This window comes from Ixodes scapularis, unplaced genomic scaffold (genome assembly GCF_016920785.2).
Source record: "Ixodes scapularis isolate PalLabHiFi unplaced genomic scaffold, ASM1692078v2 PGA_scaffold2__306_contigs__length_199485367, whole genome shotgun sequence".
Lineage (NCBI taxonomy): Eukaryota > Metazoa > Arthropoda > Arachnida > Ixodida > Ixodidae > Ixodes > Ixodes scapularis.
The window spans coordinates 68,524,977-68,533,824 of NW_024609857.1; positions in this window are offsets into that span (position 1 = coordinate 68,524,977).

Genomic DNA, 8,848 nt, shown 5'->3' on the forward strand with positions numbered 1-8,848 from the left:
GGAGGACTTGTGGTGAAATGACCCTCTTACTGTATTTTGCGAGTGACCGGTCACAGAAAATCGGCAGAGCATCCCAAGGAGCAACCCTATGAGTGATTTAAGCAAGGGAATCTCATGGAGGGGGATACTCAGGGATTGACAATTGTACTTTGCAAACGAAGGCTTAATGGACTAACAATGCTCGGCTTGTTTTCGAAAAGCTGTGAACTTCTGTAAGCATGAAGGACACTGTAGGAGGGATGTTTTGGATTTGAAAATACTTTGTAAGCATAAGAGACGCTGAGGTACTGCCTCCGTTCCTCGAGGGACATTTGATGCGTATCGGCATACAAACTCTTCACAGGAGATGTGCAAAATGCACCTGTAGAAAGTCGCAGTCCGAGGTGGTGTATTGGGTCATGCACCTTAAGAGCAGATAGCCGCGCTGACCCATATACTACTGCACCATAGTCGAGGCGGGATCTAACTAAGGAGTTATACAGTTGCAGGAGACAGCGCCTATCAAAACCCGAGGACGTATGCGACAGCACCTTTAAGATGCTTGATGACATCAAGCATTTCCGTTTTAAAGTTTTTAGATGGGGCACAAAGGTAAGTTTCTTGTCAAAAATCACACCCAAAAATTTGTCCTCTTTTGCTGGACTTATATTTCAGTGCTATTAACATGCAAAGAAGGATCAAGAGATAATCGTCAGCGTAATGAAAAAGGAACACAGACTGCTTTTCCGGAGAAAATTTGAAGCCATTTTCGTCTGCCCACTTACACATTTTATTGATTGTAAGTTACAACTGTCATTCACAACTGGAGAGGTCACAGGAAGACACAGAGATTTGCACACCATCCACTTATAGAGAGTAAGCTACTGAAGATGGCATAACCTTAGCTAGACTGTTAATCTTAACAGCAAAGAGGGTAACGCTCAGCACTCCTCTTTGAGGAACACCCTTTTCTTGAAGAAAAACATCTGACAGTATGGAGCCCAGTTAGACTTGAAAAGTTCTTTCGCTGTGAAAGCTCTGTATGCACTGAAGCATGCGGCCCCGTACACCACAGTTGTATAAGTCACGAAGTATTCCATACCTCCATGTGGTATTATATGCTTTGTGTAAATAAAAAACACTGAGACACAATGCTTCCGGTATACAAATGCCTCACGTATAGCGGTCTCTATAGGCGAACCAAATGATCTGTGGTCGCTCGTCCCTCCCGAAAGCCGCATTGGTTTACATCAAAAAAATTCTCAGTCTCTAAGAAATGGAGAAGACGACGATTCACAAGCCGCTCATAAGTCTTCCTTAAGCAACTTGTGAGTGCGATGGGACGATAGCTCGTAGGAATGGAAGGGTCTTTCCCAGGTTTCAAAAAAGGAATTATGTGGGCATGCTTCCAGCAACGAGGAAAGGCAGCGGCTTGCTATAGATGATTAAAAAACGTTAACAGACCATACATAGATTCCGGGACAGTTTCCTCAACATTTCATAGTGGAGTCTGCCTATCCCTGGTGCAGACTGTTTCTTTGCACCAAGAGCGACCTTGAGTTCACACATTGTGAATGGTCTATTGTAAAAATATGAACCACCCTCCGACATCGAGATGGGCTGCTTTTGAACAGTCGACTGGAACTTCTTACATTTTTCGCTAAACTTAGAGTCACCAATAAGCTGGAAATGCTCCCCGAGAACATTTGCATGATCTTTCAGTGATACAGAGGGGGACGAAAACAGAGGAGTTCGGAAAGATTGGTAATCTCCTCGAACTTTCCGCAGGCGATCCCACACTTCTTTAGCTGAAACAAAGCTATTTAGAGAAGATCTATATTTTTTCCATGATGTCCTCTTCACCTGTTTCCGTGTCCAATGTGCCTTGGCCCTATATTTTTTTAAATTCAATCAGGTTAAAAGCAGTGGAATATTTGCGAATTATACCCCATGGATGGTTCTGTTTCCTGCGAGTGACTGTGCAGTCATCATTCCACCAGGGTTTGCACCTCCGGAGCAGGACGCCGGATGTTTGCGGAATAGAAGATGCAGCAGCATTAATTAGACATTCAGTGACAAACACTGTCGCCTCCTCGGGGGACATGACAAACACTGTCACCTCCTCGGGGGACATACTACGAAAGAGCAATGGATCCAGTACAGCAATGAAACCAAAAAGAGCCCAGTCAGCCTTTTCTAACTTCCACTTTGGAAGGCGGGTCGAAAGCGAAGGAAGGGGTATTGAGCTTTCTAAAATTATAGGGAAATAATCGCTGCCAAATGGATTATCTAAAACCTTCCATGGAAAGCACGGAAGTAAACCTGGTGATGATAAGGAAAGATCTATTGAAGTAAAGGTGGTATGAGCAGCACTAAAAAACGTTGGCTCCTTTTTATTCAGAAGACATAGCCCGAAGGATAATAAAAGTTGTTCTATAACTCCACCACGGGAATTCTGACGAAAACTACCCCAAAAAGGGTCGTGGGCGTTAAAATCCCCTAGAATTAAAAAAGACTTAGGCAGCTAACCTATGAGTCCTTGTAGCTCGTGGAGCTGCAGTGGAACGTTGGGTGGCAGGTAAAGAGAGACGAGGGTGATGAGTTGGTCAAGGAGAACGCGAACTGCTACTGTTTCGAATGGTGTTTGTAGAGGAACCTGAACACACACAACCCCGCTCTGAACTACTACTGCGACACCACCAGAAGAGTTAGGAGAAAGGCGGTCCTTCCTAAAAACCTGGTGACGGCGTAAGAGCTGTGTGTGCATGTCATTCAGATAGGTTTCCTGTAAACAGAGTGCCACAGGGTGAAGCTCATCGAGAAAAAAATTAACGTCATCAATATTACGAAGAAGGCCGCGACAGTTCCATTGCATGATACCTAATTGTTTACACATAGCAGTGCTAAAATTAAAATAAACTTTAACTTATAAACTGCAAAAACGGGTAAAAACGGGTTACTAAGGTTTAAAATAAATTTTTATGCGCGGAGCGTTTATCTTTTTCGCGCAATCATTCTGCTTCCCACTAGAGCTAGTGGGAGCAGCGAGGGAGGACTCCGATCCCGAGAGGGTAGCCTCGTCGTCGGATCTGAGCCCACACTCTTCCATGGTCTCTTCCGGTGGTGTCGTCAGTTGACCCTTAGGGGCCAACTGCTTCGACGTCTCACCGGGCTTCCTCGGGGCAGCGGTTCGGGGTGGCTGGCCCCGGCCCCGGGGGAACACAGAGGCAGGGGGGGGGGGGGGGTGATCCCCTGCTCGGAGGTGGATGCTGGCGGGCCAGCACCCTCCCTGGGCTTGGGACATGGTACCGTTGGCACCGTTCCCGTGGGTTTGAATGGGGACTTCGACGAGACCCGCAGATCGTCCGGAGACGTCTGGGTGCTATGCCATTACTCGCCGTGCAGGTCCCCTACACACGACTTCGGCATATCTGCCTTTCGCCAAGAAAGAAAAACGTTTTTTTGCTTCATGGTAGGGAAGATTTTCCTTTGCCTTTAGAGTAAGGAATTCTTTCTCTTGCTTCCGCAATGGACAGGAGCGGGAGTGTGCCGGGTGCGGACCGTCACAGTCCGCGCATTTTGGATTGTTCTCACAAGTGTCAGCAACATGCTCACTGCTGGAGCACTTGGCGCAGGTGTAGGCTCGCCTACAGCTTCGTAACCCATGGCCGAACCGTTGGCACTTAAAGCACCTCTGAGGGTTCGGCAGATAGGGCCGTACACGGCAACGTGGGTAGCCAGCCTTAAGTTTCTGGTAGTGGGGTCGAATCAAAGGTCAGAATGACGTGTTTGGTTTTCCGTTCAACACCGTCTCGGCGGATGGGGATGCGGCGCGCAGCTACCACTCCTTGCCCAGAAAGGCCCTCAACGATCTCTGCCTCAGATATTTTAAGTAAGTCATCCTCAGAGATGACTCCCTGTACGGTGTTCAGCTTGCAATGAGGTGTTACACTGACTTTGTAATCTGTGACGGAGTTCAAAGCTAGGAGAGCTTCACTTTGTTGTTTTGTATTAGTTTCGACAAGAAGATCACCCGATGCCATCTTTTTGGCATTAAAATTCATTCCAATAATGCCTTCAAGCACCTTTCATACCACAAAGGGGGATAATTTTGCAAGTGGCTTTTCGTCCTCTGAGTGAAGTACTAGAAACTTTGTGAATTTTAAGAATTCAATACGTTGTGCAGGATGGTCTTTTACTTCGGTGCGGACCCTTTTCAGGGCCCGATCAGTGTTTTTTTGTTTAGAACCCATATAGATGGGAAGGGAAGTTCAGTGCCCGGGTCACCACGGAGCCCAACAAGGGGGTAGGTAATGTGCCATAGCAAGAAGGGCTTGGCTGAAAGAATTACACTATACCAGTGCTGCCCGGGCACTATACCCTAGTGTGGTTACAGGGACAGGTCCTGTTTCCACTCAAGGTTAGCCCTTGCCGCCTAAGAAAGAGAAAAAGGAAGGGAGTGTAGAAGAAAAGAGAATGAGGTGGGAGGAAAAGTGAAAGAAGGAGGAAGAGGGTAGAAGAGGCGACTGACTGAATGTTCCTGGTCAGGCCAAGCCAGGACACCCGTCTACGAGAAGCAGGGGCCGAAGCGGTGTATTGCCTCGCCCGGGAGGCCCCGAAGGGTCCAAAATACCCCAGGCGCAGCTCAACTATCAGGGTCCCCTTTTCCCCGGACACGGGTTAAGCCACGTACAGCCAGACGTGGGTGGGCGAACCCACATGGCTCGGGGTTCATAGTGACGCCACTTACAAAGCACCTACTCTAAAGTAGGTGCACGCCGCCTGCGTGCGGGTATGGTGGCCCACGCGGCTGTGGTCTGTGGTGACGCTACTCACCAAGCACTTAGCACACAAGGTGCAGGCGCCCCCTGAGGGGCTTGGGGTACGTGCAGACACCACTCTCCAAACACCTGTTTTCACAGGTGCCCCCTGCGGGGATGGAAGTGGTGTTGAGGAAACAGCTTTTTTCTTAAGTTTTGATATAACACAACACAACAAAAAGTAAAACATACGCGCAGTAAATGTTCCTACACAGAGTTGCAATTATAATGAAACATTGGACTGCAGTATTTAATTTACAAAAGCGGTGTTTTGCTACAGTATGTAATTAAAACAAAGTAAAATTTGGGAGTTTACGTGCTCAGCCAACGAAGGGCATCTGGTCGGGCCAAGCCAGGACACCCGTCTACGAGAAGCAGGGGCCGAAGCGGTGTATATATGCCTTGACGGGGGGCCCCGAAGGGTCCAAACATACCCCGGGCTCAGCTCAACCACCAGGGTCCCCCTTTCCCCAGACACGGGTTAAGCCACGCAGAGCCAGACGTGGGTGGGCGACCCTCATGGCTCGGGGTTCATAATGACACCACTAAACCAAACAACTACTAAGGCAGGTGTTCCTGCGTGCGGGTATGGCGGCCCACGTGGCTGGGGTCCGTGGTGACGGTACTCACTAAGCACCTAGCGCCTAAGGTGCAGGCGCCCCCTGCAGAGCTCGGGGTCCGTAGAGACGCCACTCACCAAACACCTGCTTTCACAGGTGCCCCCTGCGGGGAACTTATGGTTGTTCCCCCATGTTGGACGGTGCGCAGGTGGAGGAACACAACAAAGGAAGGTTAGAAAGAGAGTTGCTGGAGGTAGCAAAAATACATGCTTGCGACAAAGACGTTTGCACTAGTGTTGCATCTTAGTATATGCAACCCAAAGAGTACAGCTCCATTACACTGTCTAGCTTGGTAACACATTTTCCTTTCCTCGTCCGGGTTGTGCTGCGGGGTGATGCAGCTGTTTTGCTGACTTTCTGAATAGGCGGTGGGCGGGCTATATCTACTGATTTGGCGGTATTCCGGGCTTCTGTTGAGATGATATTACGCGCATGCACAGAGATAGCAAAGTTGGAAGCGTTCAATAAACTTTTAGTAGCCAGTTAGCGCTTGTCTTGTGTGCTTCTTCGTCTTTTAGAACGCAGCTCTTAGGCGCCCGTTTCCGGCTTGAGCGGTGTCGCGGTCGCCGTCGGCGTCAACGTAATTGCGCGGTGCATTATGGGACATTTCCCATAATGCAACGCGCGGGGAGGAGGAGGACGAGGGGGAGGGGAGGAAAGAGGGGGAGGAGGGAGGGGAGAAACTTGAAAGACGAGGGGAGGAGGAGGCGAAGGATGAGGAGGAGGAAGGAAGAGATGAGTACTGTCGGAGACCGTTTATAACGAAGTCAGTTATAACGAAATAGCGGCTACAGCGAAGCAATTTCCCATTCCCTTTTGCACTTCGTTATAACCGAAGTCGGTTATAACGAAATAGCGGATATAGCAAAGTGATTTCCGATTCCCGTTGACTTCGTTAGAACCGGTCTCGACAGTAGCAGGTAAGATACATGGTTTTGCGCAAAAAAGATGGACACAACAGAGAGAAACAAACACGAGCGCCCAACAAACTATTTTACAGTACCAGGTAGGGTGGGAGGTGAGGAGGAGGGAGGATGGGTTTACCCTTCCCTGATACCCTTCCCTCCTCCTCCTCAAAAGCTGCGCTCTAATTTGGCGTTACAAGGTGTTGTAAACGTCTCGTTTTAGAGCGCAGCCCTCAGGCGCCCGTTTCCGGCTTGAGCGGCGTTGGCGTAACCAAGGTCACCCCAAAGTCACGTGACCCCCCAACGTCACGTGACCCCCAGGACACGTGACCCCTCCCAAGGTCACCCCTATGTCACGTGACCTCCCAGGTCACGTGACCCCCGGCCACGCGAGCTCCCGGGTCACGTGACCCCCCGGTCACGTGACTCCCTAAGGTCACGTGGCCCCCCAGGTCACGTGACCCCCAAGGTCTCGTGAGCCAAAAGGTCTCGTGACCCCCAAAATCACGTGATCCCTTCAAGGTCACGTGACCCCCAAGGTCTCGTGACCCCCCAGGTCGCGTGACCCCCCGAGATCACGTGGCCCCCAGGTCACGTGGCCCCCAGGTCACGTGGCCCCCCCTCCCCGAGGTCACGTGACCCACCCTCCCCCCTCGAGGTCACGTGACCCCCTCCCCCCGAGCTCAGGTGACCCCCCCGGAGCATACTAAAGAATGAGGGGAGGAGGAGGAGAAGGAGGAGGAGGGGTCTACCCTCCCCTCAGTACCCTTCCCTCCTCCTCCTCAAAAGCTGCGCTCCTATTCGGAGTTACAGGGAGTTGTAAACGGCTTTCACTTTTTTTGTCCCATCATTTTTGCGCTTATTTCAATAATGCCGCGAACACAGCTGGCGAAGTAGGCAGCGCGCGCGTAGCCTAGTGGCGCATTCACACTGGGAGCGGATCCGCGTTCGCGAAGCGGTTGCGGTTCGCGAGCGACCCCGTTCAGACACACGGAGAGGCGGTTGGCGGTTTCTCGGCGATCACGCGTGATCTTTTGAGACTTGCGTTTGGCAACCCTGTTGTACAATCCAAAATCCACTTTAATCCCCAATCCAAAGCCGAACTTTTGCTGTTTTGCCACTCTGAAGATTTTTTCCGGGATGTTCGCTCGCATCACGAGTTCAGGCGGCGAAAAAAGAAGCATGGACCCGCCAAACTCGCCTGTGATTCCCTCGACTTCGCACACAAGCAAAGCCCAGCTAGGCGCGCCTTGCTGACTCAGAACAGGACGCCCCCAACCTTTTCTTCGAAGTGGACCCTTCCCGCACGAATAGCTGACCTTGTTTTCGGGATGAGGGCCAGTTTTCCCCCTCGTTGTTCGCTCTTATCATTTTCGAAGTTGTGACTAAGCGGTGGGGTGGACCGTGCTGCGGGGAATGTGTTCGGTGCTAGCCGGTCGTGGCTTCGTTGGTGGCGGACTTTGCTCTCGTCACTCGCACGTCGATCGAGTCTACTGTTTGTTTGACATTAAGCTCAAATAAACGCCGTAGGGATTACCTCTGCATAGTCTAATACGTACACTTATTCCTTGATTAGGTTCCCTTTATTTATTTTGTTAGTAGTAAACGGTACAGGTCGAGCTAGAGCAGGTACCCTGCCCGCTCCGCGGTAGTACGTTGGCTACGCAATGCTCACGACGTCTCTATCGGCCTTCGTGGTGGTCATGCACGGTGTCGAAAGCTTTCAATAGTTCACGCGACTATCTTAGTGGGTAGAAAAACTGACATTTCGGTCCATCAGAGGCGGGTTCCGACGTTCTACGGGCAGATCTTGTTGTTTGGGGGTTTTACGGCGCAACAGCTACGGAGGCCATACTGCGCCAAACAAAATTAAAAAGAAAACAAGCTGTTGTTGTTGATGTGCTACAAAATAATAATTAGCTATGCAGAACTAGATCTGATTAATAAAACCTGCGCTGGTAATAAAAGTCAACACACGGTCAAATGGAATGAGGGGATATTCTCCCAGTAAAAGAGCTGGATGGAATGGGATTTGGAAATGAAACAATTCAGGAAAGTGAGTACGACGTTCATTGTCCAAAGCTGGACAGAGCCACAAGATATACATGATGGTAAGTGTATCCCCACAATGTTCACACAACGGTGGGTCCCCCCACCAAGACGATATTTGTGCGATATGTAAGCTGTGAAGCTTACATATCGCACATATTGCAAAGCATATTTGAAGCTGTGAGAGGAGCTCTCCCAGAGCCCAAGAACCGGCTTTGTAATATGAAGTTTATTGTTGCACTCCAAGTTCCATTCAGACTGCCATAAACTAACAAGGGATGACTTTATTAGACGTTTAATGTCTTGGTGTGGCAACCAGGCGTGAGACAGGGGAAGATTACCTGATGATGTAGCGAGCCTGTCTGCTTCCTCGTTACCTTTTATTCCCATATGACTGGGCACCCAACAAAATTTTATGTTTAGGCCTCCATGTACAGCTTTATTAACTTATTTCGTAGTTGCTGCACCAGCATAT